The sequence below is a fragment of the Schistocerca serialis genome, chromosome 2, assembly GCF_023864345.2.
Source record: "Schistocerca serialis cubense isolate TAMUIC-IGC-003099 chromosome 2, iqSchSeri2.2, whole genome shotgun sequence".
NCBI classification, from domain to species: Eukaryota; Metazoa; Arthropoda; class Insecta; order Orthoptera; family Acrididae; genus Schistocerca; species Schistocerca serialis.
In genome coordinates, this window is record NC_064639.1 from 410,168,464 (window position 1) to 410,194,263 (window position 25,800).

Here is a 25,800-nt window from a genome sequence, read left to right on the forward strand (position 1 = left end):
GAAAAAGTTGTTCAAGAATGGAGAAAAGTAGGTGCACCAGCAGACAGACTGGGACCAAAATGTAAGGGCATAGAATTAGACTGTTTAGCATTTGCTGACGATATGGCACTGATCACCCAAGACATTACCAATGCACAGAAACAGCTAGAATTATTACAAGAGCAGACAGCAAAAATAGGATTAGAAATTTCATTTAAAAACACAAAATTCATGACTGACATCAAAGAAGCACCTTCTGATCTCAAAATTGGTAATAACTACATCTCTTGAGTAAAAGAATTTAAATATTTAGGTGAATGGATTGCAGAAAATTGTAATGAAAAGAAATCTGTCAGATCAAGAGTCCAGAAAATGGAGATGGCATTTCAGTTAACAAAAAACGTTTACAGCAAAAAGAGTCTCTTGTGGAACTGCAAAATATGACATTAGACAACAGTAATTAATCCCAAAGCTCTCTATGCATCTGAAACACTAAATATTCAACACAAAACACTAAAAGGGGAATTGGAAGTGAAAGAATGTAAAATAATGAGGAAAATCCTAGGACCATGAACTAAAGATGGTGCACATTACCCAAAACCCAATGCAGAAATATATAAAAATATCTCCAAAATAACACACACAATGTGCATGAGAAGAATCCAATTCATAGGGCATTTAGAAAGAACAGGCTCAAACAGGTTAATGCACAAAATCCACAAATTTTTAAAGAACAAAACTACAAGACCAAACTGGTACAAACAGATGGAAAAAGACCTGAGAGAATTAGGGTTTTCAAATCTACATGACAGAAATGAAATCAGAAAAATCACAAACACAGGGGATATTGAGGAAGAAGACAGAAAAACTAACCAACATACATGGTTTACAGAAGAAAAGCTAGCCCGTTCATTGCATGTGAAGAAATACTGGGTGAAAAGAAAGGCCCACAAATGTTTATTACATGTGGTTCTAAGTGATCCATCCACGAAGAAGAAGAAGAAAGATTCTACTTTGAAAAATTTGTTTCCTTCTCAATTATGTTATACTGCTGCCGCTAGCTAAATATCCACACAACCTCATTTCTACTAATATAAAAACAATGGTTATCCATGTGCTGTAAGAACAGGAATCTGTTTATAAAAAGGATAGTGATTTGTCATGGAGCTAACACCGACCTTCACTTCCTCATTCCAGATAACTGGATAACTTGTAGAAGGTGTGACTGGGGATCCCACCAGCAATAGCAGCAGTGGAGGAGAGAAGATTCTCCAACTAGTGTGACAGTGGCCATGAGTGGAATATCTTGAGTGATAGTAGAGTACTCTATGCTTTACACCAGTACGGAAGTTCATTTTATCTGGAACCATATCATTATTAGGTGCTGGATTTATCCTTCCTGAAGTGAAATTCACATTGTTCACCTGCAATAACTTTGCAAATTTGCAAATCTGAAACTTTTTGCATTCTACCAATTGGCTACTTCACGTCATGAATGGAGCCATCTTGCAACTAAAGTGCACTGCAATTTGTATGACAAGACAGACTTTCATGCAAATGCATTAATTACTTAACATCAAAATGTTCAGTGACTGTGACTTGTAAAACAGGTAAATGACATGTTTCAGTGCAATACTATCAGTCTTGACAATGCTACCTACACTCCCAAACAATGGGTACCTGTGGACAATTTATTGGGTGACTCTGTTCATGATTGTAATAAGTGTGCATACCATCAAGGCACTAACATAGGCTGCTGTAAATGCAAATTACAGAATCTTCTTCCACAATGTTGTGCACACTGCCCCATATGTGGATCTGATCAATCTGTTTGTACCATATCATGTGATCCAACCAGTTGGTCAACTTAGGGACATTCCTAATTTATTTACAACCAAGCCATGTCTGGAAATTGAGAACTCATGTGTCGTACCTCTCCAGGCAACAATGTGGCAACTAGCACAGCCATACACTAGTGGCATGCCTGTATGCTTTGCTTCACACCTTAAGTTACCATCATTCCATCCAGACCAAACAGTGATGTGGTTCCTGATAATTGAGAGCATACTTCCAACAGATTGCATTTCTGACAACAGCAAAAATTTCATCATATTACTGTGCCACCTAGGTGGATATGCAGACATTATCAGTGACATCATTCTGGCACCGCCAAATAACAACAGCCAAGACACCATGACATCAAAACTAGCTCAATGCCTTTCACAGATGACAGAGTACCAATTAAAACAAGTCACATATGATGAACATACGGGAACCAGGACACTTTTGCAATTTTTGTGCTGGTTACTTACATTTGTGGATATTAATCTCATATCCAAGCACACATTTTGAACTCTGTGCATCATCAAACTATCACCCAGCAATGGCTTCATGTGAGTGTGAATCAATGGAGTAGAAATTAATATTTGCAGATAGGATTTTTATAGTACTGCAATACAGACAATGAGTCAATGCCACTGATAACAATGTCCTGCACCAGGAAACTAGCAGCTATGCCATACCATCCACCTTGAAGCAACCAAACCAAGTTGACCATGCTGGACTACCACTGAGAGTGACATCAGCCCCACTTGATGGGGCAGTGAAGTGCAGCCAATCAAACCAAACACTTGCACAACCAGCCCTGTGTGCAGATACATTGTCAAGGCCATGGCTCTGCTGGTTTCATGCACAATGTGGTGATACAGCTCAGAATTGTAGGCCACTGTGCACACAAGCTAGCAGAAGTGGTGAACCAAATCATAACAGCAGCACTGACAACCTTGCATTTTAGAGCCCTCACCCATAAATCAACATCATCGTAATTAGATCATTGCAACAGTGCGAGGTGCCTAGCTCCATGACATGTCAGATGTTCTGCATACCATTTTTTTAACAAGGCATCAAGCTCAATGTCTTTCATTTCATCCAAAACAAACATTTTCTCACTAAATGGGTACCTCACCTCCCAAACACTTACGAGCAATGATGGACACACCAGCCATTCAGCTCTGAGTGCCAAATGCTTCCAGAATTCCAGCCTACAGATACTCACTCACACCTTAGGTCTCAGCTTCAAGGAGATGTTTGCATGGAACTTCCTCATTGCAGATATCAAAGAATTGGTGCTCATCTCTCCCCAGATTTAACAGGTGGTATACTGCAACTTCAGGACAGCAGTTGCTCTGTCTTCAGCTTCACTGGCTCCATGCCTTGAATGCCACAGCCATATTCCACAAATTCCTTCCCAAAAAGTAATAACCATGATGATGCACTTGAACAACACCAACAATGTTATCTGAAAGACTGTATAACATTAGTGTTGGAAATGCAATAGCTCAGTCAATGTTACCTTGAAACAAGATCAGATACCTTATGCTTCCACACAGAAAATGGTATCAAGGAAAATCATATAGGGAGAAGGAAAATGATATAGGGAGAAATGATCACCAAGATAAAATAATGGAAATCAGAGCTCGTATGGAAAGTTATAGGTGTTCGTTCTTTCTGTATTCTATACGAGATTGGAATAATAGAGAATTGTGAAGGTGGTTCGATGAACCCTCTGCCAGGTACTTAAATGTGATTTGCAAAGTATCCATGTGGATGTAGAAGTGAGAAAAAATTCACAGAGTGATGGACAAACTCACTACACGTGCTCCCACTTGGGTAATGTTGCAACAGAACAATCTCAACTTTCTAATTCCACTGACTACTGTGAGGCAGTGCATGCAGAGCATCATCCAGAAAGAATACCAACAATGGCAGTATGCACAGCAACACCTGCACCACTTGCAATCAAGGTTAGTAAGGTGCACCCTTTTCATGTTCCTTCTACATTGACTGATTGTGTTGTCCCTCCCATGGTACATCCATGAGTGCAATTTGCTCAAAGTACTACATGAAACAGTACTATCCATAAAACTACCACCAATCCAGATCCCGAGTCTGATACAAGACACAAAGACTAACACAGAACAAACTTCCCATGGCCATAATGGCCATTGACGAACTGTTACAAGCTAGAATTGTGAGACCTTGTGTCAGTCCATGGACCTCACCTATGAAACATGTGCCCAAGAAAACTGATGCAGTTAGGTTATGTGGTGACTACTGGAAATTTAACTCTTGCAAGATTTCAGATAGTTTCCAATTCCAAATATGCTAAATCTCACCCACAGTCTAGCAGGAACCTCAGTGCTCTACATGTTGTATTGCAAAAAGATACTCGTATAGCTGCAGATCCCAACAAGTCAGAAAGAGATTAAAAACAGTCATTATCACATTCTTTGGACTATAAAATTTCTGTAAATGCCTTATGGCCTCAAAACTGTGTTCCAAATATAGCAACAATTCAAACAGTGTAGATGATATTCTGTTCAAGTTTCCCATATTTCCCTTCTGTTATGCATATTTTGATAATATTCCAATATTCTCTACTTAGAAGGGAAAGCGTGCAGTGTAACTCAAGTTATTAATACTATTAAGGACCCTGGTGTCATCATCAATGATTATAGGTTCTAACATCATTTCATCTACCTGTACTAATACCTTTTTGGGTATAGTCAGATTCCATTTTCTTTAACATTTTGTGGTGTATACTTGTGTTTACTTCTTAGTTTTTGTGTTTCCCCTGTGATGTATATGGAACAGTTTACATCTGGTATGGTTGAGCACTATTCCATATATAACATCCGTAGTGACATAGTTAAGTAGTGTATTTGATATTTTTGCAACATCCTATAACAGGACTACTGCTAATCATTTTCTTCCTATAGATACTCCCCAGAGGTATGAAGTTAGGAATTTTCTGCCCAAAAACTTTATGTTGATTTCCCATCTTCTAAATAGTGTTCTTACAATTAGAGACATGATAACCTTGCTGGTACTGTTGTAAAAGGTGTGTTTTTTAAAAAGTTGAAAGTTGACATATGCAATGTCCACTTTTTGTTTGTGGCTTCCTTCATCTTATTACATGGGCGGACACCTTTTTTTTTTTTTTCATCCTCCTAGAGTGTTCTTTTAGTTCCTCCTCATAGAGTATTTTTTTAATAACCATTGAGTACAGCTATGGTGTTTAAATAGCTGTAATTCCTCTTTTTAATTAGTCATTTCTTTTTGTATACTTACTGTACAGATTACCATTATTGATAGTGAACCCCTTCACTGTACATGATATATGATCCCATTATCTTACTTCACAAATGATGAGTCGGTCCCTTTGCCTGCCTTTTTTACTTTTTGACAAAAACTGGTGGAGTCTTACCACGCATAACCATACATATTTGATACATATTTGGAGACAATGGGTATATAAGACTGATGGTTGCATTACTTTGACACTTCTGTTAAATATGATTACTTCCATTAGGTTACAGATGTTTTCACGGTATGCAGGAATTACTGGTTAATTTCTGATAGTACCTATTACATTGCATCATGTAGATTTTAATTAAGACCGATTTCTTTTACTTATGTAAATTAATATGTAACACTTGCTTTATTTAGACAATACTCTCTGGCTTTTTAACATGTTCTTATTGCTCTTCTGTAACCTTCACTGTATAGGCCTCAAGATGACTTAATGTAATGTCAAAACTGGTTGCCTAACAAATAAAACAAAAATAACGGCTGTTGGTATTTTATTATTGGGAATTATATGATCTGTCTCAACCCAACTTATACCCTTTGATGTGAATCATAACAGACCATTTCATATGGCCCAACATCAAAAAAGATTGTCAAGTATCAGTGCAAGAAAGTTGGTCCAGATGCACAGGTGCCACTTGATCGCTGCAATAGTCCAAAAGGTCTCTTTCAGCACATCCACCTTGGACCAGTAGGATCCCTCCTATAGAATGAGGACATTTGTTATGCACTGTCCCTCATTGACCAGGTGACATGCTGGATGAAAGCTGTATCCCTGATGGACATAAAGGCATAAATGACAGCAAGGGCATTTGCTGATATGTGGATATCACATTTTGACTGACCAGCCTCTGCCATCACTGATGAAGGGTGTCAGTCCAAATCAGCAATATTTAATAAACTGTGTAACCTTTGCAGCATATGGCATTGTGACACAATGACTTTGACACCAGATGCTTACAGTTGTGCTCATGTGCCATGGTGATCACTGGACTGAGTCATTACCTCGGGTGATTGTAGGTGTACACTCCCCTTACAGAGGAGATTTCCATGCCTCTCTAGCAGAGATCCTATATGGTGAGCCACTCACTGCCCACAGAGTATGTGATACCTGTATAACCATAGGAGAACATGGAGCTCCCCACTTTCATAAAGTGGGTTGAACAACACATCATCTGGCTCAGAATACCTCCGGGCTGGTACACAGCCCCACTGGTAGTGTTTGTTCATAAACCAATGGCAGACTGTGACTACGTCACGTTATGGGATGAAACTATCCAACCCACACTGTAGCTGCTTTACTTCGGCCCTGACAGAGACGTCAAACAAGCTACCAATACTACTGATATATTGTTCCAGAGGAAGATTACCACCATGATTGTCAGCCTCCTTACCACCTTAAACCCACATGGATCTCTTACAGTCGTCACGTGCACAAATGACATAAAGGCTGCACAAACCGTCACCAATGTACACATAATTTCATAAACAGACAGTGCATTTTCCACTCCAAACACCAACAAGACGTTTGTGGTAAAACTAAATGTTTAGCAATGTCTGACAGATGACATCCAGGTTGTAATGGATCTGGGAGATGTGTTATTTTTTACCGGATTTGTCGATACCACATTGTAAATGTTTTCTTATATTTTTGTCAGAATTTTTTTATTGTAATTTGCCTTATTATATGCTAATTTACTTATATTTTTGAGAGTGACAGCATATTGATTACTATTAGTAAATGTGATGAAGAATATCAAAGAGACTGATTACAAGTGGAAGCTTGTGTGTTGTGTAAAATGTCTTTGATGCTGGAGTCGTCTTTGACTGTAGTCAGTCGGCAGTGAACTCATGGTGTGTGTTGACAGTAGAACAGTGTGCAGGTCGCATTCGTAATAATTTGGAAGTGAACAGAAAAAAATGAATTATGTTACTACTTTTTTTATATAAACTTTAAGAAGAAACCACATTCGAAGAAATGGTATTTGAAGCACCAAAAATGAGGCAAACGTGTTGAACCAGGTCATTTCTGCAGCCGACGAAACTGCATTGTGGAATCATACTTCCACTAGACAACTGAAGCCAAGACAAATATCGCCTTGTAAACATTTCATGGAAAAGGTACTGTCACAAAATATGCCAAATTTAAGTAAACAAAAAATAGTGAGCATATTTCAAGGTGAAGCTGACACATGACTCATGTTTGGAGGAAAGCATGAGGAATGCAAGGTTGACAACAGCTTTATCACCAGACATATCACTGGCAGTTACAAACTCCTGAGTGATGTAGATTCAGCCACAATTACATTCAGTTTTTCGACTGAAGTTTTTCTCACCATTATTGCCCCCCCCCCCCCCCCCAGAAATAATGATAACATACTACTATTCCTATGGCTGCTGATGTCACCTTGCCCCAACCACAAACCATCTTTGCACTGGCACCAACTATCGCAGATCATTGGCCAACCACACCAACAATCGTCCCACTTCGCCCATTACCACCTATGCCCAATGAGACAAGGTCAACATTGTTACACTCTCTCCCCTTGCTAACCGAGAAAGGGTCATTTCTGCTACGGTGCCCGTATCAGCCTCTGCCCACCTCAGCCTTATATCAATCAGGCAAGATCAACATTCACATCCACATCTATACTCTGCAATCCACCTTGAGGTGCACAATAGAGGGTACATTCCTTCGTACCATTTATTAGGGTTTTTTCCAGTTCCATTCACATATGGAGCTTTGGAAGAATGATTGTTTGAATGCCTGTGTGCATCGAATAATTATTCCAATCTTATTCTCATGATCCCTGTGTGAGTGATACATAGGGGATTGCAATATATCCCTAGTGTAATCATTTGAAGCCAGTTCTTGAAATTTTGTTAATAGACTTTCTCAGGATAGATTATTTCTATCTTCAAGTGTCTTCCAGTTCAGTTCCTTCAGTGTCTCTGAGACACTATCCCATGGATTAAATCAACCTGTGACCATTCATACTGCCCTTCTCTGTAAGCGTTCAATACCCCCTTTTAGTCCTACTTGATATGGGTCCCACACACACGGGCAGCATTCTACAACTGGTCACACGAGTGATTTGTAAGCTATCTCCGCTGTAAACTTATTGCACTTCACAAGTATGCTACCAATAAACCAAAGTCTACAACCTGCTGTACCCATGACTGTACCTATGTGATCATTCCATTTCATATCCTGGTTATACCCAGGTCTTTGTATGAGTTGGCTGATTCCAGCAGTGACTCATTGATATTATAGTCACAGAATACTATGTTTTTTCGTTTTGTGGAGTGAAAAATTTTACATTTCTAAACATTTAGAGCAAGTTGTCAATCTCTGTACCACGTTGAAGTCTGATTAAGATCTAACAATAGCAATGCAGCTTCTTTCAGATAGTACCTCATTTACAGATAACTGCAACACCTGCAAAAATCCCAACTTTACTATTAATATTGTCTGGTTCGTCATTAGTATAAAATATGAACAGCAAGGGTCCAAACACATTTCCCTGTGGCACACCTGAAGGTACTTCTACATCTGTCTTCAAGAGTCCACCACTTCAGTTTGTAATTGACCCCTCCCTCATTTTTAGTTGTCGAACCTGGAGAAGTCTTTGCATAAGATTTGAGAGGAGTAACATTTACAATAAACTTTTTACTTATCTTTTCTCTCATAGTTGACTCAGTTCTTCATGTCAAGGGGTCTGATTCTTGATGCTGAAATTTTCGCATTTTAGGTTCTCATGGTCCAGTTGATCTAAATACATTTGGAGAATGTCTGTGTAGCTTTTTTGTTTCTTTGATGTTTATTTCCATCATATTTTACTATATCACGAAGTCTTTTGAATTTTCACATTAACACAGCCGAAATTATATTGTTCATCCAAACTACAAAACTTCGTCCAATGACATCAGAGGCATGCTTACTGCTACTTCACTCTGCAATAGTCACAATATTCCTAAGGGTTTACAATTTTTTTTCTTTTTTTGACAAATGAATTTCCATCAGTTTAAATTATTATTTTATAAATGAATCCAGAAATAAACATAATAAATAGTACTAGATTACATAATTAGTAACAGAAATTTTAAGTGAGCCCAATATTTTCTAGTTTCAAATATTTCTAAAAAAAATTTAACTGTAAATTTAGAGCTAGTACATATCAGTGGTAACAAGAAAAACAAAGTAGTTCCTTGGCTTGGAATACAACACATTGTGTACAAAATCATATGAAGTTTTTTTAGAAATACAGCCAAGACAACAATGACCCATCCAAAATTCGAAAAATATTTCTGGTATCGACTACTTCTGTTGAGAAAAAGTAATGTTAGAGAAGGATGTCCCTTTACGATATCCTCTTACAGAATTTGGAAACAACGTATTTAAAGTATTTTGTGACCTACTATAAAGTTTGCCGAATGGTATACAAAAGAATGCCCAAAGATAGAATACAGATGTATAGCAGTATCTGATACATAATATATTACAGAAAACATAAGAAAAATATCTACTATACAAGTCATAGTCTATACATATATGAATATATGCTATTCATATTTTCAGATCTGTGGAACATACTGTCACAAGACAAATAAAACAAAGTGAAAACTACAACATTACAACATTAAACTATAGAAATGAGTGCAGGGACAAAGTTAATTACCACCAGCTCAAAAAACTCACAACAATGTCTACTGTCCAGAAGAATATACTCAATCGGTAGTAGGAATGTAACACAAAATCAATCAGCCACATAAACCAGCATATGTAAGGATATGTTGACTCATGAAAGGAGAAAACAATGAAAAAATATTAGGGTCTAAGCTTACAATGTGGGGACCAACCCGTGAATCCAAACCACACCGAGTACACACCAGCAGAAATGTTTTGACACAGCAAAATGAAAAAGTTAAATCATATACCAATAAGTTCAGTCATATGTAAAGAGTAATTATAGGAACCATCTAGCCTCAATCAATAGTTGCACACTCTCCTTGACTACACACACACACCCAAAACAGAGTTAAGCATGAGTTTGCCCACAACTCAAGTTCCAGTGAGATACAATAATGCAGCACTCAGGATAAATACAGGTTCAGAATCATAAGTAGCTTTGAATGATGATATAATTGAGTAGCTTGAGGACCAAAATCAGTGTGTAAAATCAGAAATGTATACATCTTGTTATACAGTCTGTACTTGTAAATGTCTTCCACACTATTTGCTAATCATTCACACTAACTAACCTACATACATTGAAGCATAGAAGATTCATTTGCAAATGTTAAAAAAAATATATACTGATTTAAAGTTACACACATTTATATCTAAAGAAATAGTTCCATGAATTCTTCATGTAGTATAATTTCTTGGCTAACAATTTACAAATTTCAGTCACAGTACTGATGTAGTTGATAGATGCTTGAGCACATTACCCAGCACCTATGTTCTCTTGTAAGTCGACTGGACTAGCAAGGGTGCAGCCATACAGGAGTATCGGAGGGGATCCACTCACACCTTTCAGTTTCCTCCCTGGATTTCTCATCACATGCTCCAACAGATAGATTACTTCATGTCTAGCTATCACATCAAATCCTGAAATATTGTTTTGTGCACTAAGTATGCTGTTCAGTACCTCCCTCACATCGAATGGCTTACATACTGCCTCTTTCTGATGAAAAAACAAGTATACATGGTTTACTTCAGAAGGATTAAAAAGTGTTCACTTATGAAACTTAAACCCACAGAGCTAAATGCAATGAAAAGATGAACTAGTAAGGTGATACACACAGATATACTAAGATACAATTCCTAATTTTTACAGTACATGTCAATAAAACAAGTCTTCACTCAATCTACTAGAACACCCATGACTTCACCCAATAGAGTTCATGACAAAATTAACTTTTTTTTTCACAGTACATAGGAATATCAAGAATATTTAACCCTAACAGTTTTCTAAGCTAAGAAAATTTATTATTAGATATTTAATGGCATTGTCCCATTTCAAGATTGTAAAAGGATTAACTCATTTAGCCTCATATCATGTACGAACAAATTCTAAAGCACAAATCTATTATGAAACTTAATTATATAGTTATATGAACCTGCAAACATAGTGTGGCATAGATTTAAACTCAGTCAATACATAAGACGTTAGAAATCACATCATCTTACATACTACATTCCTGAAAAACAAAACAGAATTATATATTCATATGAATTTGTAAACATAGTAGAAACATCCCCCAGGCTGTGGCTAAGCCATGTCTCCGCTATATCCTTTCTTTCAGGAGTGCTAGTTTTGCAAGGTTCGCAGGAGAGCTTCTGTAAAGTTTGGAAGGTAGGAGACGAGATACTGGCAGAAGTAAAGCTGTGAGTACCGGGCGTGAGTCGTGCTTCGGTAGCTCAGTTGGTAGAGCACTTGCCCGCGAAAGGCAAAGGTCCCGAGTTCGAGTCTCGGTCGGGCACACAGTTTTAATCTGCCAGGAAGTTTCATATCAGCGCACACTCCGCTGCAGAGTGAAAATCTCATTCTGGAAACATCCCCCAGGCTGTGGCTAAGCCATGTCTCCGCTATATCCTTTCTTTCAGGAGTGCTAGTTTTGCAAGGTTCGCAGGAGAGCTTCTGTAAAGTTTGGAAGGTAGGAGACGAGATACTGGCAGAAGTAAAGCTGTGAGTACCGGGCGTGAGTCGTGCTTCGGTAGCTCAGTTGGTAGAGCACTTGCCCGCGAAAGGCAAAGGTCCCGAGTTCGAGTCTCGGTCGGGCACACAGTTTTAATCTGCCAGGAAGTTTCATATCAGCGCACACTCCGCTGCAGAGTGAAAATCTCATTCTGGAAACATCCCCCAGGCTGTGGCTAAGCCATGTCTCCGCTATATCCTTTCTTTCAGGAGTGCTAGTTCTGCAAGGTTTGCAGGAGAGCTTCTGTAAAGTTTGGAAGGTAGGAGACGAGATACTGGCAGAAGTAAAGCTGTGAGTACCGGGCGTGAGTCGTGCTTCGGTAGCTCAGTTGGTAGAGCACTTGTCCGCGAAAGGCAAGGGCCCCGAGTTCGAGTCTCGGTCGGGCACACAGTTTTAATCTGCCAGGAAGTTTCATATCAGCGCACACTCCGCTGCAGAGTGAAAATCTCATTCTGGAAACATCCCCCAGGCTGTGGCTAAGCCATGTCTCCGCTATATCCTTTCTTTCAGGAGTGCTAGTTCTGCAAGGTTTGCAGGAGAGCTTCTGTAAAGTTTGGAAGGTAGGAGACGAGATACTGGCAGAACTAGTTTTAATCTGCCAGGAAGTTTCATATCAGCGCACACTCCGCTGCAGAGTGAAAATCTCATTCTGGAAACATCCCCCAGGCTGTGGCTAAGCCATGTCTCCGCTATATCCTTTCTTTCAGGAGTGCTAGTTCTGCAAGGTTTGCAGGAGAGCTTCTGTAAAGTTTGGAAGGTAGGAGACGAGATACTGGCAGAAGTAAAGCTGTGAGTACCGGGCGTGAGTCGTGCTTCGGTAGCTCAGTTGGTAGAGCACTTGCCCACGAAAGGCAAAGGTCCCGAGTTCGAGTCTCGGTCGGGCACACAGTTTTAATCTGCCAGGAAGTTTCATATCAGCGCACACTCCGCTGCAGAGTGAAAATCTCATTCTGGATAGTGTATATTTTCTTCCAGACTAGGGGTCACTATGCATCCATGTTCAAAGGTCTTGTCTTCTATACAAAAAGTTAACAGTACCTGAGATTTTGCTAATTTGCTTTGCTTACCAGTAACTCCTCTTATATTCACACATATAATGGACATTTCCACAAAATCCTTACTATATTTGATCTTGTCTCTAATTGTTCAAATATACCCACATCATGCAAGAGATCACTTTCAGTTTCGTCATATGCTACAACCAAACTGTCTTAACAGGGTTTTATCAGCTTTACTGATATCACAGCATTACTTTAGTTACTCATGTTGTCAGGTAGAGATTGAACACAATTAATGTATTCCATGGCACAACTAACATCACTTGTTACAGAAGGAACACAAACCAGAATACAGTCAAAATTACACTTCCTGCTTAGATCTTCTTTCATGTTATCCCACCAATTTGGATACAAATTCGGACTACCCATAGCTAACTTATTCTAAAATGCAGATTTTTACCTATGTTATCATAAATCCGGTTCCAAACAGTCTTCAAAAAGTTTTCACCTTTATTCCCAAGGAACACAGATAACTAACCTTTACTGTTAGTATCATTACTCTGCATGACATTAATGAAAAACTGTTTTGACTGGACTGGTATTCCATGACTCATTTACAACATCACATACATCATTTACCTTACCTGTATTGTCAATACCATTCTCAAATAACTCTCAAACTTCATTATTCTTAAACTCCACAAATACCTGATACTTATCATGATCATCTCCAAAATTACTTCATCAACAACCTCACTAACAATTTAAGTCTCATCTCCATCAACATCACTTACCTCGCCTACATGCATTTTCAATAAGCCACCAGTCTCAGACTTTCAACTTCAGTTATTTCACAGCTGTCATTCACATCTACATCAAAAATATTACCTAGTTCAAATCCAATGCAGTCATCTCCTGATTTTCTGCCCAAGAGGAGAAGTTCCCACTGCTCTCATATTATGGTTTTTGATTACCACCTACATCACCATAATTAAACATAGCATCCCAAAACTTTTGATCAAAACATAATGAGAAATCTGATATTCCTTCTCTTCAATTTCAGATGCATGTGCCATATCATTAACACTGTTATTATTGAAACTTCCTTGCAGAAAAAACTCTGTGCCAACCAAGAGTCAAACTTGAGACCTTTGCCTTTCATGGGCAAGTGCTCTACCATCTGAGCTACCCAAGCACGACTCACACCCAACCCTCACAGCTTTACTTCTGCCAGTAGCTCCCATCCCGAGTTCGAGTCTCGGTCCAGCACAGAGTTTTAATCTACCAGGAAGTTTCACATCAGCGCATACTCCACTGCAGAGTGAAAATCTCGTTCTGGAAACATCCTCCAGGCTGTGGCTAAGCCATGTCTCCACAATATCCTTTCTTTCAGGAGTGCTAGTTCTGCAAGGTTCACAGGAGAGCTTCTGTAAAGTTTGGAAGGTAAGAGACGAGGTACTGGCAGAATTAAGGCTGTGATTATGGGGCGTGAGTCATGTTTGGGTAGCTCAGATGGTAGAGCACTTGCCCACAAAAGGCAAAGGTCCTGAGTTCGAGCCTCAGTCCGGCACACAGTTTTAATCTGCCAGGAAGTTCACATCAGTGCACACTCCACTACAGAGTGAAAATCTCATTCTGGAAACATCCTCCAAGCTGTGGCTAAGCCATGTTTCCACAATGTCCTTTCTTTCAGGAGTGCTAGTTCTGCAAGGTTCACAGGAGAGCTTCTGTAAAGTTTGGAAGGTAGGAGATAAGGTACTCGCAGAAGTAAGGCTGTGAGGATGTGGCTTGCGTTGTGCTTGGGTAGCTCAGATGATAGAGCACTTACCCGCGAAAGGCAAAGGTCCCGAGTTCGAGTCTCGGACCGGCACAGAGTTTTAATCTGCCAGGAAGTTTCACATCAGCGCACACTCCGCTGCAGAGTGAAAATCTTATACTGTTATTATTGTCTAACTGCAAGTGTAACTCGGGGGTCCTGAACTTGTGATTCGTCACCCCAAAACTGTGGACCATCATTGAGGTGAACTGTTGTTTCCTGAGTAGTTACTTCTATAGTAGTTTCTTTTTTAAAAAATGCCAATGGTTATCCCCATTATTCCTATCCTGCTGATGTTCAAAATTTCTCTCTCTATTGATTCTTTGATCCTGATAGAAGTTACCATTCTCACTGTTTCTGTAATTACTCTCATTGTGATTTCTATCATTCCAATTATTATGGTATGTACTTCTTTCCACTGCCCTATCCAGCCTGTCAACATATTGTAAAAATTGTTCAAGACAATCATCGAGTCTGTGTACTAAATCCCACTGCAATTTTTCTGGTAATCTCCTTTTAAGTGCATCAATCAAGGTCATTTTGGCAAATGGTTTGTCAAGATGTGGTAATTTTTTAAGTTGGTTCTTACAAAACTCTTTCAAAGTGCTATCCCTATTCCTATAATTAGGACCATTCAGAAATTCATTTTTAATTCTCCCTTGTTCAGATTCTGACCAAAATTTATTCAAAAAAACTTTTTTCGAAATTTTGGTATATTTCCCATTGACTTAAATTTAGATTTACCCATGACAGAGCTTCACCTTGAAGACATCTTTTAACAAATTTAATTTTTTGATCGATACTCTTGCATGACATAAAACTATCCCTACAGTGGTGTAGAAAATCCACTGAATGTAAATTGTCCGATGAAAAACTTTTAATAGGAGTGTTGGACCATGTAGTACCATTTTTTTCACACAGACTTTGTTTCACATAAATTTCCTGAACTGCTGAACTATTCTGATCCAAATCAGTTACATTAGTTTGCATATTTTTTTGACATTTAAAATTTTTTGGTTTAAACTGGTGATATTTTGTTCCATTTTTTCTGCTATGGTTTTCTGTTCAACTCTGACGTAATCAAAATTCTTCAGTTGACTTGCTGCCTCAACTACCAACTCATTTTCCAAAACTATAAATTTATTTTCTAAAACATCTTCTTTTTGTCTTTTGCACTTCTTAACCCCCCTGACAACCCATTTTTAGCTCTGAAACTTGATTACTAAGTTGGTCCATCTCATCTTTTACTTTGTCTAATTTGGTTTTGTTATCTACCTTCATTTCCTCTATTTTTGCCAAAATTAACTGCAAAATATCAGTTTTTCTGTTTTTTTACTGACTATGATTTCACTCAGCTCAGACATGTACTTTCATTTCTACCTCACTCCTACCCTCCTCCCTACTCATTTTGTTAACAAACACATTAGTCCACAAACAAATTATCTTCACAAATAGTTCACACTTATATTTCCATTTTGATGTCACTGGTTGTAGTTGTAATGTCCTCTTTATTCAATCTGGCCTCTCATTATTGGTAGTATATCATCACTGTTGGTATGACTTGCTTTGTTGGGCAGCTTTTGATTTTCTTGCTTCATGTGATCGGAAATTTATTCATGCATGAATTGTAAATGACATAAATCACTTTCTTCTCTGCAATAGACAAAATTTCATTATTAGTTAATTGATCCCGGACGATGCCCACTCTTGTAATCTAACCCTCCCTCCATTTTAGTTGTTGCTACTGTAGTCAATGGTGAAGTCCTTGCATAAGATTTGAGAGGAGTAAGATTTACAATAAATTTTTTACATATCTTTTCTCTCATAGTTGGCTGCAGTTTTTCAGGTCTAGGGCTCTGATTCTTGAAGCTGAAATTTTCACATTTTAGATTCTCATGGTCCAGTTGATACAAATAAATTTGGAGAATTTCTGTGCAGATTTTTTCTTTGTTATTTGTGTCACATTTCATTATATCACATTGTCTTTTGAATTAACAAAGCTGAAATTACATTGTTCATCCAAACTACAAAAATATGTCCGATCACATCAGAAGCACGCTTAGTACTTCATCACTCTGCTGTCATGACAATATTCCAAAGGGTTTGCAATTTTTCTTGACAAATTAGTTTGAATTAGTTTATTGTAATTATTTTATAAATGAATCCAGAAATAAACATAATAAATAGTACTAGATTTCATAATTAATAATATAAATTTTAAGTGTGCCAAATATTTTTTACTTTCACATGTTTCTAAAAAAAATAATTTTAACTGTATGCAATATTCTATGATGGATTGCACAAGTGATTTGTAAGCAATCTCTTTTTGTGGACTGATAGCACTTCCCCAGTATTCTACCAATAAACCACAATAAACCACCTGCTTTAACCATGACTGAACCTATGTGATCATTCCATTTCATATTCCTACAAAGAGTTACACCCAAATATTTGTATGAGTTGGGTGATTCCAGCAGTGATCTATTGATATTATAATCATAGGATACTATGTTTTTTTACTTCTGTGAAGTGGAAAATTTTACATTTCTGAACGTTTAGTCAAAGTTGTCAATCTTTGCACCACATTGAAATCTTATCAAGATCTGACTGAATTTTTATCCAGCTTCTCTCAGATAGTACTTCATTATATATATAATATTATGGGACACCTTATATAATATTTTCCCACTCCAAATTCATTTATGCAGTGATCAAATAATCCAATTTGTTGTAGAGGAAACACTTCATGTTGAAAAATGTTCATGAGTACCTTCCTCATCCAAAAAAATTAAATATTTGAAATGAAAATACTAAAAAATGAAAAGTTCGACATTAGTTTATAGGCATTACTTTAGTACCATTTATGATAATAATTTGTTACTCAGCAGCATGTTATTAACGCAAGAAAACATAATTATCTTAGTTTTCCACTGAAAAGCTGTAAAATTATTGTACACAATTATTGTATTACAACTGCAGTTCAGTATAAATAAAAACATTTTTTCCCAGGTTTTCTACAATAAGTCTTTCCGTAGAACAGTAGCACTTATCTACTAAAACATGTACAGCCATCATTTCAGTGTGTGGTACTCTATGTAAAATACACTCCTGGAAATGGAAAAAAGAACACATTGACACCGGTGTGTCAGACCCACCATACTTGCTCCGGACACTGCGAGAGGGCTGTACAAGCAATGATCACACGCACGGCACAGCGGACACACCAGGAACTGCGGTGTTGGCCGTCGAATGGCGCTAGCTGCGCAGCATTTGTGTACCGCCGCCGTCAGTGTCAGCCAGTTTGCCGTGGCATACGGAGCTCCATCACAGTCTTTAACACTGGTAGCATGCCGCGACAGCGTGGACGTGAACCGTATGTGCAGTTGACGGACTTTGAGCGAGGGCGTATAGTGGGCATGCGGGAGGCCGGGTGGACGTACCGCCGAATTGCTCAACACGTGGGGCGTGAGGTCTCCACAGTACATCGATGTTGTCGCCAGTGGTCAGCGGAAGGTGCACGTGCCCGTCGACCTGGGACCGGACCGCAGCGACGCACGGATGCACGCCAAGATCGTAGGATCCTACGCAGTGCCGTAGGGGACCGCACCGCCACTTCCCAGAAAATTAGGGACACTGTTGCTCCTGGGGTATCGGCGGGGACCATTCGCAACCGTCTCCATGAAGCTGGGCTACGGTCCCGCTCACCGGTAGGCCGTCTTCCGCTCACGCCCCAACATCGTGCAGCCCGCCTCCAGTGGTGTCGCGACAGGCGTGAATGGAGGGACGAATGGAGACGTATCGTCTTCAGCGATGCATTTATGCTGAATAATCCTTAGAAGTCTTGGCTAACAATTCACAACTATCAATAACAAGACAGATACAGTCGACAGATGCTTGAGTACGTTACCCAGCACCCATGATCTCTTGCAAGTTGATTGGTCCAGCAAGGCACAGCCACACAGCAGTGTGGGGAGTGGATCAACCCACATCTTTCAGTTTTCTCCTTAGAGTTCTCATCATATGCTCCAACAGATGGGCAACTTCCTGTTTAGCGTTCACATCAAATCCTGAAACATTGTTTTGTGTACTAAATATGCTGCTCAATACCTTCTCCACATTCTCCTTAGTCATTTATCCAAGTCAATTATATTGGATTTATGTCAGGTGAACTTTAAAAGTGTTCACATATGAAACATTAATAAACAGAGATAAATGCAATAAAAAATGGACTAAGAAAGTATTACACACACAGATATGCTACGATACTATTCCTAATTTTTACAGTACAAATTATGAACATTGTCCCATTTCAAAATTGCAAAAGACCTACTCATTTAGTGTAACTCAGCTGAATATGGATAGGGAAGGACTCCTAGAAGATATGCCAATTAATGTAGAGGCCCCATCCAGAGAATAAATGGCCAAATCTGTCCAACAAATAAAAAATGGAAAAGCTCCAGGCCTGGACAACATCAACCCAGAGTTACTTAAAGCAGATCCCTCTATAACAGCAGAAATTTTACATCCACTCCTGACAGCCATATGGATGAATGAAAAAGTACCAAATGACTGGAACAGAGGCTTGCTCATCAAGCTCCCCAAGAAATCAGACCTGTCCGTTTGTGATCATTGGAGAGGCATCACCCTGCTGTCAATCCCAAGTAAGATCCTTTCATGAATAATCCTAAATAGGATAAAAGCACATGTAGGCAAGAAAATAAGAAGGGAACAAGCAGGATTCAGGAAAGGTCACTCTTGCACTGACCAGATAAACACCTTGACAATAATAGCAGAACACTCATATGAATACCAGTCACCGCTTTACATGCTCTTTGTAGACTTTGCAAAGGCATTTGACAATATCACTAGAACAAAAATTTGGTGTTCACTGCAAACTTTTGGAACTCCAAGAAGATAATAGCTCTTGTCAAGTGCATATATGAAAACTACACAATGCAGATTCAACATCAAGGTCTGCTTTCAGATTCAATAGCAGTGAAAACAGGAGTTAAGCAAGACTGCATGCTCTCAGCGATACTTTTTAACATAGTACTTAATCTTGTAATGGTGCAAGCAATAGATAAAGTGAGCGGAATAAAATGGAGCAATGGGACACATCTATAAGACCTAGATTTTGCAGATGACTTTTGCCTTCTGTCCCACAGCCTCAACAACATGAAAGAGTAGCTAGATGATCTGAAATCTGCAGCGCAGGAAGTTGGCTTGAAAATTATCATCCAAAAAACTAAAGACATGCAGGCAAATGATAACAGACTGCAGAGCTTAAGCTTGGGAGCCAGATAATTGAAAAGGTGGATAAGTTTTGCTACCTTGGAAGCATGGTTATACCAGATGGCGGTGCAATAGAGGACATTAACAGCTGCATCAACAAAGGAAGAGATGCTTTTACAACTATACATTCTACCTGGAGATTGAAGGAAATATCACTGAGGACCAAATTGCGGATATTTGAAAGTAGTATAAAACCTGTGCTCCTTTAGGGATGTGAAGCATGGAAAGTGACAAAACAGTTAATGCACAAGTTGCAGACATTCAACAACAGATGCCTGAGGAACATCCTGGGGATACGGTGGCCAAATGTCATCTGTAACGAAACTCTTTGGGAAAGAACAAACCAGAAGCCAGTTGAGCTGTAACTCAGAATCAAGAAGTGGAGATGGTTAGGAGATACTCTTAGAAGACCAAATGAACATATTGCAAGAGTAGCACTTGACTGGATCCTGCAAGGATGACAGAGACGAGGCAACCCCAAAATGACATGGAGACGGTCAGTTGAAGCAGAAGGCCATCAGCAAGGAATAGGATGGGAAGAAATGAAGATACTAGCAGAAGATAGAACAAGATGGTGATCCTTTGTTGCAGCCCTATGTTCCACATAAGGGGTTAAAGGAATTAATAATAAATAAAATATATGTATCAAGTTGTAAAGCACAAATCTAATACAGAACATAATTATATATTGTACCATAGATTTTTACTCAGTCAATAGGTCAGTCAGAACTTGGGATCACAAACTCTGAACACTGTATAGAGGAAAACACTATAAAGAGGAAGGCTTCCAAATAATAATTATAGGGCATTACTGAAGATTGGGATACCACTAATCAGCTTTGACAAATGGTGCCATAGGTGACATTTTAAATTTTCACAACACTTTAATATGATATTCATTGCAAATGATCAATGTATCAAATGATTAGTTTTTTGTAATTAAAACATGGGGCCCAGTAGGTGGATGGGTGAAAGTAAATGGCGCCAAAAAGATTGCAAGCAGAATGTGCGTCACATGTCACGTGACCAGGTTCTGCCACAGACATATGAAATACGCTGAGTGTGGGCTTTCCAAGCCGGTGCAAACTGTGAATCCACAGAACGTAAAACGATGCGTCTACATCCAGTCATTTAAACGTTATAAAGAGGTAAATAATTGACCAGTGTTCCAAAAATATGAGCGTTACATGGAGGAAATTGTAATATAGAGGAAACACAGTAAAGAGGAAAATTTAACATTGTTTATATGGGCTTTTAGTCAGGACCAAAAAAAAAAAACAGATGTAACAAAGAGGAAAACATTATATGGAGGAACGTTATAAAGTGGTTTCACTGTACTTATGGATCACATCTATAATATACTTTCTGTTCTGTGATAAGCATAATCCAAACAAACTTCTTAGATTTAGGGTACATAAGTCTGTATGCTTTAGGATGTGGGTTTTCTTCAAGAATTTCAGGTGGTCTAATATAAATATCAAAAAATTTCTTTATCTCAGATGTCAACACATTAAATTACTCTTATCTTTCACCAACACAAGATCTACATCAAACTTAGAAAACCTACCTTTACCATCATGTCTTTGCTTTCTCCTATCCCTCTGTTTTCTCATCATTTTCCTAACACAATCCTCCCCCTCTTGTCGTGACAGAATTTTACACAGTGGAAATTCAATATTCTCAGAAATAAAATTAGCTAGTCTGCAATTGAACATGACTTCAAATGGCAAAAAACCTGCTGAAGAATGATATAAGCCCTTCATAATATCCTCACAATCACTGACATAATCCACTCAACTGTTATGATTCTTACTACCATATGTTCTAAACAGTCTTCCAATCTCTCTCATATATCTTTCTGCAGGGTTATATGAAGGATAGTATACCAACATTAGAATATGCCTTAATTCGGTGTGTCAACAAAACTAGCTAGAGAAGTAAACTGAGAATCATTATCAGATAAAATAGTTTTAGGAATACCCACCTGGTGAAAATATATGTTTTCAAACTTCGATACGATTTGCTTATTGGTAGTTTTCTTAAGAGGAAACAACTTCATGAACTTCAAAAATACATCAACAGCCACAAAAACATAACAAAACATATTCTTTGATTTAGTTAAAGGACCATAAACATCCATGAACATGAGATCAAGGTTACAATTGGGCAGTATGTTTTGCATTTGGCCTCTACTTGTTCGTTGCTTACCTTCACTCTTTGACATGTGTTCTGGCTGTTTCCGGTGACTAGAGGGAGCAGTGTGGTGCTGGTGTGCTAGACTCCCACTCCCACTTTATCATTGAGCTTACATGGAGTTGTTTCACCGATCTTCTTTACAGGATAGCTGGTTGCGATTGTCTGTCCAACTTCTTCTCCAAAGATAAGATGCTCTTTCGAAGGAATTTTTTATACTATTAAATATCTCCATACACTCAGCATACTTTTAAACCAATCTCACTGTATTTTCACTTCCACAAACAAGACACCTTATAAATGATTCATTTTTTGCAAGCCCAACAATTACCGGTCCGACAGATACTCGTACAAACTTTATAACAAATACAACCTAAAAAAGCTCTAGCAAGTCCACCATCCAGACCTCAAGAAAGTAAGTGAATAAGTAAGTGTCTTTTCTCTTCTTTAACAACATTCAACTGTTCTCAATAATGACTGATGTAGCACCATCATGGAGTGCATCGCGTTTGCTCCTTGTGCTGGGTGTGTAACTTCTGAGGAGAGCGCTGTGACTACCTGCCTGCGCTGATCAACCATCTGATACATGCCAGTCCTGCACACATATAATTGTGGCACAGTAGACATGATTCCACTTTCACAAACTCATCTTTAAAATATCGCATGTTCAAGATAGTGGAAATACGAGTGTCTCTTAAATTTACACCAAAATTCTCAAGGCACTACATATCCCTCCCCTTAGCTCGAACATGTGATATTTTATACATGTTTATTATGTACATCAGTATCGTATTCATATAACATTAATTTATAGCTCAATCAGTTTGCATGACATTCCTTTTAACAATCGTGAACTTAATCTATAGCTCTCCTTTTTTCCCGTTTTACTACCATTATAAAACTTGAGCCTTTTGATAATGTTGGAGTCAGCTCTTTCAAAATCTAAAATTTATGAGGACAAGAATTTTTTTGTTTTTTTTCCCCCCCTTTTCCATTTTCCAGTCATAAATTCCAAGTGTGCATGCCCCATGCTATTCTGTTGTTTGCTCTTACTTTGCTTACTACTTTTTCTAAGTATGTATTTATTCCTTACTTGTTACAATCTGGAGGAACTCTGGGTAAATGAAGGTGCTCTTTTCGACTCTTGAAACTTCCCACAACACATAACAATGTGAGTGGAAAAGAGAATTCATACTTACCAGAATAATGTCAACAAAATGTGTGTCTTTTTGTCACAATACTGCCCTTTTCCTTCTAGGCACAGTACCTATACCTTACACGCAGATTTCATACTATGAATGCACTCCCTCCTTCCATTTTGGTAGGTATGCCCCTTTAAACAAATTCCTAATATACTATGGTACAGGTGAATCCCCTTCTTGGTGCCCCTGCGCACTAGGTCAACCCTTCTTGGGACTGCCCACCTCCCCTTTTCCATCCAATCAATGCTGGGTGCGCCCTCCTTCTCCTTCCTGAGTAGGCTTCCTAGTCCATTGCCCTAGTACACACCATTATGTACACTATAATTCAAAACTACCTCCTAGAAAAACTAAGACTCTACTTTACCCCTCCCACTCACTTCTCAATACTTCCTGTAAGCCCTTAGAGTCCTCCCTTACTCTTCCAGTCCTAAGCTTCCAATAGACACCACACTTGGAAATATTATTTAATATATATGAATATAATAGAGGGAAACATTCCACATGGGAAAAATATATCTAAAAACAAATATGATGTAACTTACCAAACAAAAGCGTTGGTATGTTGACAGACACACAAACAAACACAAACACACACACAAAATTCAAGCTTTCGCAACCCATGGTTGCTTCATCAGGAAAGAGGGAAGGAGAGGAAAAGAAGAAAGGATGTGGGTTTTAAAGGAGAGGGTAAGGAGTCATTCCAATCCCGGCAGTGGAAAGACTTACCTTATGGGGAAAAAAGGACAGGTATACACTCGCACACACGCACATATCCATCCACACATGTACAGACACAAGCAGACATATGTAAAGGCAAAGAGTTTGGGCAGAGATTTCAGTCAAGGTGGAAGTGCAGAGGCAAAGATGTTCTTGAATGACAGGTGAGGTATGAGTGGCAGCAACTGGAAATTAGTGGAGGTTGAGGCCTGGTGGGTGACGGGAAGAGAGAATATATTGAAGGGCAAGTTCCCATCTCCGGAGTTCTGACCAGCAACAAACTGTCCATTCGCATGAATGGACACAGGCAGACAGTGTTTGTTGGTAATGAGGATCACCCTGTGGCTAAACATGCCTTGGTGCATGGCCAGCACATCTTGGCACAGCGTTACACCGTCCGGGCTCTCTGGATACTTCCCACCAACACCAACCTATCAGATCCTGATTTTTAGATGATTTTATGTAGAAAAAAAGTTAATTTTGGATGTGCAAAATTAAAAACTCTGTTGATGATACAGTTTGTACCACAAACAAACAACTGCAGTTCAGTGGTCTTATAACCCTCTCAGGATACTACAATAAAATTTTCAGATTAATTGCATGATTAAAATTTGAATTATGGCTTGTTATAAAAAAGACAATAAAAAATAAAAAAATTTAATTTTTGGCAAAATATTAATCCTTCATATTTTATTACATTTTTCCATTAAAACACAGCTCTTTTGCTTTACACATGCAAAATTTAAGATGTTGACATGAATAAATACGGCTGTAATGATTTTTTAAATAAATGTTTACATTTTCCATTACATCCTCCCTTAAGAAAGCTACTAGTAAGCAAATCATCTCTAAGTTTGAAAACACATATTTTCATCAGGTGAGTATTCCTAAAACAATTTTATCTGATAGTGGTTCTCAGTTTACATCACAAGCTTGGAAAAATTTAGTTGATCACATTAAGGCATATTTTAACCTCAGTGTACCATCCTATGGGTAACCCAGTAGGAGATATATGAGAGTGACTGGAAGACTGTTTAGAACATATTGTAGTAAGAATCAGACCAGCTGGATAATTATGTCAGTGATTGTGAGGATATTATGCACAGCTTATAACATTCTTCAGCAGGATTTTCACCATCTGAAATCATGTTTAATCGCAGACCTGCTAACCTTATTTCTGAGAATACTGAGTTTCCAACATGTAAAATTCTGTCATTGCAAGTGTATGAACAGTGTGTCAGGGAGGTGATGAAAAAACATGGGGATAGGGAAAGCAGATACATGATGGTAAAGGCAGATTTTCTAAATTTGAGGTAGGAGATATTGTGTTGGTGGAAACCAAAGAGAAATCTAATGTGTTGACATCTTAGATTCAGAAATTTTTCAATATTTATATTGGACCATTTGAAATTATTGAAAATCCCCATGATAGTGCATACAGACTTGTGTATCCTAAATCTAAGAAGTTGTTTGGATTATGCAACATAACTGAACTGAAAGTGTGTAGACATGATCCATAAGTATCTAAGTTTTTTGGTCTTATTCCATTTTCAAGAGTGTAATGTGTTAGATAATGTGATTTTTACATCTACATTTACATCATACTCTGCAAGCCACCTAACAGTGTGTGACGGAGGGTACTTTCAGTACCACTATCTGATCTCTCCAACAATGTTCCACTCGTGAATAGTGCGTTTGAAAAATGATTGTTGGTAAGCCTCTGTATTGGCTCTTATTTCTCAAAGTTTCTCCT